At 53.7% G+C, this 5,000-nt stretch overlaps 1 non-coding gene across 1 annotated transcript in view; it reads left to right on the top strand.

The window, feature by feature from the left end:
* The first annotated feature begins 4,198 nt into the window (after window positions 1-4,198).
* LOC126150701 (small subunit ribosomal RNA) overlaps window positions 4,199-5,000 on the top strand; it is a 1,909-nt gene continuing 1,107 nt past the window's right edge. The window contains exon 1 of the ribosomal RNA XR_007531570.1: window positions 4,199-5,000. This exon is cut by the window's right edge and continues 1,107 nt beyond it. This is a non-coding gene — a ribosomal RNA (small subunit ribosomal RNA).

Genomic DNA, 5,000 nt, shown 5'->3' on the forward strand with positions numbered 1-5,000 from the left:
GCATGATGTTGACAATGCCGCCCACAGGCACAACACAGCCATCTTTGGGAATGTGACCAAACTACATTGCCATCCGGCCCAGAAACGACACCTCCATCTACAGGAATCCAACGAAACTACGCCAACCATACCTCCAAAACACGGCACCGCCATCTATGACAATGTGACGAAACCACATGCAATAGCTCCATCTACGCGAATCGGACGACACTACGTCCACCATGTCGAGCGCACCACAAACAAAAATACCGCCACCTGCAGGTCCCCCGCAACATGACCTGCTGCACCGATGATACCGCCATCTATGAGACGCCACGCCGACTACGACATCGCTAGGTCCCACAGTGCCCATTTTCCGACGCCACCCACAAACCCTGCATCATCTGCCCACCACAGGAGCCCCAACGCCTGTGCCTGCGTCGCACGAAGTCGTCGACCGACAATCGCTCCACCCGCACCCGCACGTGCCCCACCCCAACCGCCCAAATCGCAACTCCAGCGGATGAACGGCGGACTCTTCCCGCACTCGTAACGTGCAATCCGCCCCTATATCTTGCGTTTCATGAAGAGTTATATCGAATATGCCATATTCCCGCTGTCCCTATACATGCTGTAAGTAGCTCGCTTGCTACAGCAGCAGCAGCAGCAGCACCACCACCTCCGCGCGCTTCCCTGGGGGCACTGAACCGCAGGATGCGAGACCCCACGCCCAGTGGCAAACAGGGCTCCTCTCAGAATATAGGCGGTCCCTACCCCTCACAACGATGACGGTGGGAGGGCCGTTTTACGAGACCATTTCCTGCGGTGCCAACGCTGTCGTAGAGCCGATACTCCATCTTTGGTACAAGGCAATCATTCCGCTGTAAATCAGTACGTCACTCGTAGTTCAGTCACCTCACAGCACTGCTCAGTAAACTATGCAGGCCCACATAGATAGATTATGATAGATTATATACGCAAATGCCCCTATACATGCTGAACGTCCGTACACACAAAATGAACCACACGTCAGCCACACACTCTATCACACACTACTCTCTGCCTGTAACAGACACAGATACAACTACTAAGCACCAGCATGGACCAACGTCCGGTGCATCCTATCCGCCACAGTACACCAACTACGCTATGATAACCAGACCGGGAGGTCCAATCATAAAACAGAATACCCCACTCGTCCGACAACCACAATTGCTCAGAGAAGCCACCAACACCCACACATGTCCTACACAGGGGTGCACCCATCACCACCACACTGCCTCGTCTTACAGCACAAACACACTGGCAGGAATGAAACACACAGGTCTGCCGCAACCACAGACACGGCTCGCCCCCTCTCACTGGCGAAAAGCGCATCCCGACGTGACATAACTCCTTTGACACACTGACGCTGCCTCGGGCATCCACGTCCTACGGTCGATATCAACGAACCTCCCCCCCCCCCCTCCCCCCCACAACACGCCATCCCATACCACATTGTGTACCGTACCCAAACCTAACGTGTACTGTACTACAACGCAATGTGTACCATAACACAACCCAGTTTGTACCTTAACCTAACCTATGTCACCTTAACCTAACCTATGTCACCTTAACCTAACCTATGTCACCTTAACCTAACCTATGTCACCTTAACCTAACCTATGTCACCTTAACCTAACCTATGTCACCTTAACCTAACCTATGTCACCTTAACCTAACCTATGTCACCTTAACCTAACCCATCTTGCACCTTAACCTAACCCATCTTGCACCTTAACCTAACCCATCTTGCACCTTAACCTAACCCATCTTGCACCTTAACCTAACCCATCTTGCACCTTAACCTAACCTATGTTGCACCTTAACCTAACCTGTGTTGCACCTTAACCTACCTCAATTTGCACCGCAATGTAACGCAATTTGCACCGCAATGTAACGCAATTTGCACCGCAATGTAACGCAATTTGCACCGCAATGTAACGCAATTTGCACCGCAATGTAACGCAATTTGCACCGCAATGTAACGCAATTTGCACCGCAATGTAACGCAATTTGCACCGCAATGTAACGCAATTTGCACCGCAATGTAACGCAATTTGCACCGCAATGTAACGCAATTTGCACCGCAATGTAACGCAATTTGCACCGCAATGTAACTCAATTTGCACCGCAATGTAACTCAATTTGCACCGCAATGTAACTCAATTTGCACCGCAATGTAACTCAATTTGCACCGCAATGTAACTCAATTTGCACCGCAATGTAACTCAATTTGCACCGCAATGTAACTCAATTTGCACCGCAATGTAACTCAATTTGCACCGCAATGTAACTCAATTTGCACCGCAATGTAATGCAATTTGCACCGCAATGTAATGCAATTTGTACCGCAATCTACCCCCACATTGTGCCTTAACCTAACCCACATTGTGCCTTAACCTAACCCACATTGTGCCTTAACCTAACCCACGTTGTGCCTTAACCTAACCCACGTTGTGCCTTAACCTAACCCACGTTGTGCCTTAACCTAACCCAAGTTGTGCCTTAACCTAACCCAAGTTGTGCCTTAACCTAACCCAAGTTGTGCCTTAACCTAACCCAAGTTGTGCCTTAACCTAACCCAAGTTGTGCCTTAACCTAACCCAAGTTGTGCCTTAACCTAACCCAAGTTGTGCCTTAACCTAACCCAAGTTGTGCCTTAACCTAACCCAAGTTGTGCCTTAACCTAACCCAAGTTGTGCCTTAACCTAACCCAAGTTGTGCCTTAACCTAACCCAAGTTGTGCCTTAACCTAACCCAAGTTGTGCCTTACCCTGCTCTGTAATTGGCATATGACACGTTACATTAATGTATTGTCCAACCGCAACCCGCTCAGAATGTTGTGTACACAGCTACGTGTCATCTCCCCATAACAGCTGCATTGCAGTGTGGTACGCCATAGAGACGTGTGGGAGTAATGGACGCAGTGGATGGCGATCAGCATGAGCCGTCTGTTCATGTAGTGGCGCGTGTATGCAGACGTAGTAGTCTCTTCTCACACAATGTGATAGCACGGTGCCCCGCGTTCCACATCTGCGACATGCTACAGAGGCCGGTTGACAGTTGGTCGCGCAATGGACATCGCATACGTACGGGGGCACCTTCCACGTGCCCTCTAGTCGGGCACATTTTGTTGCGTGGATGTGAGCGGATGTAGTGTGTCTTGACACCTGACAGGCAGGCATGCAATAATAGTTGACTTTGCAAACGGGGATGGACGTGTACGTTTACTGGTGACGTTACGCAAATGAACAACTGGTAACCCGTTGTGGTGCGGTTGTCCTTGCTGGAGGTACATCTGTGAGGGCAACGATCGGTACAGCTACGAAGCGGTCCCCACCATACCAACGAACGTGAATGTGAATCTGGGTGTGAAGCGATACGCGGCTGTGGGTGGGTGGGACTGTCCCCGGCCGGTGAGGGGGGGCCGCCCGGCGTGCTGGCCGCGCGGTGCGTGGGCGCACGCGCTACAGCCGGCTGGTGGGGGCGCCCAGTGGCAGGCGCGCCGGCCGACGGACGCGGCAGGCGGCGCAGCTGCGCGCCGGGGCACCCTGCGCGCGGCGCCGTGCAGCCAAAGTGGGTCCTCGCCGGCCCGGTGCGAAGCGCGGTGGACATCTGCAGTGTGCTGGTCCGATTGAGGACTGTGTGCGTTGAGGATGCGCCGCCGCCCGGCACTCGGCGCCGCGACGCCGTCTGCTGCTCGGTCGCCCCAGCGGTTCTCGCTGGTGGTTTGTATCGCAGTTGTGCAGACGTGTTGGCACGTGCGCTGTGCTGGGAGAGTTCGCTTCGGCACCCACGTGGGGCCTTTGCCCTTCTGTGGCGCTGGCGTTGGAGCTGCCGGTCACCGTAGGTGGCGCGTGTTGTCTCCCGCCGGCAATGCCACGACAGCACGCTCCCGGGCCTCTGTCGGCAGCGGCAAGCTCAGTTGGGAGCACGGGTGGTCGCACCTAAAGCGTCTACTCGCCTAACTCCGGGCGATTGCGCCTCTCTCGAACCCGACCAAGTACTTAGGACGGCGCTGCGCGCCGCCGGGACCTGAGAGGGTTTCGAGGTGTATTGTGCAGGGGAGCTCAGCCTCCTCCTGTTTGCAGAATAATTGAGCGGACGCTTGCGTGTTCGCGCGGGCCCCTGGGACACACTCCCGGGCGGCCGGCTGCTCAGCTCTAGTTGACGCAGCTCCCTGGTTGATCCTGCCAGTAGTCATATGCTTGTCTCAAAGATTAAGCCATGCATGTCTCAGTACAAGCCGCATTAAGGTGAAACCGCGAATGGCTCATTAAATCAGTTATGGTTCCTTAGATCGTACCCACGTTACTTGGATAACTGTGGTAATTCTAGAGCTAATACATGCAAACAGAGTCCCGACCAGAGATGGAAGGGACGCTTTTATTAGATCAAAACCAATCGGTCGGCTCGTCCGGTCCGTTTGCCTTGGTGACTCTGAATAACTTTGGGCTGATCGCACGGTCCTCGTACCGGCGACGCATCTTTCAAATGTCTGCCTTATCAACTGTCGATGGTAGGTTCTGCGCCTACCATGGTTGTAACGGGTAACGGGGAATCAGGGTTCGATTCCGGAGAGGGAGCCTGAGAAACGGCTACCACATCCAAGGAAGGCAGCAGGCGCGCAAATTACCCACTCCCGGCACGGGGAGGTAGTGACGAAAAATAACGATACGGGACTCATCCGAGGCCCCGTAATCGGAATGAGTACACTTTAAATCCTTTAACGAGTATCTATTGGAGGGCAAGTCTGGTGCCAGCAGCCGCGGTAATTCCAGCTCCAATAGCGTATATTAAAGTTGTTGCGGTTAAAAAGCTCGTAGTTGGATTTGTGTCCCACGCTGTTGGTTCACCGCCCGTCGGTGTTTAACTGGCATGTATCGTGGGACGTCCTGCCGGTGGGGCGAGCCGAAGGCGTGCGACCGCCTCGTGCGTGTTCGTGCGTCCCGAGGCGGACCCCGTTGAAATCCTACCAA

The sequence above is a fragment of the Schistocerca cancellata genome, unplaced genomic scaffold (assembly GCF_023864275.1).
Source record: "Schistocerca cancellata isolate TAMUIC-IGC-003103 unplaced genomic scaffold, iqSchCanc2.1 HiC_scaffold_995, whole genome shotgun sequence".
Taxonomy (NCBI): domain Eukaryota; kingdom Metazoa; phylum Arthropoda; class Insecta; order Orthoptera; family Acrididae; genus Schistocerca; species Schistocerca cancellata.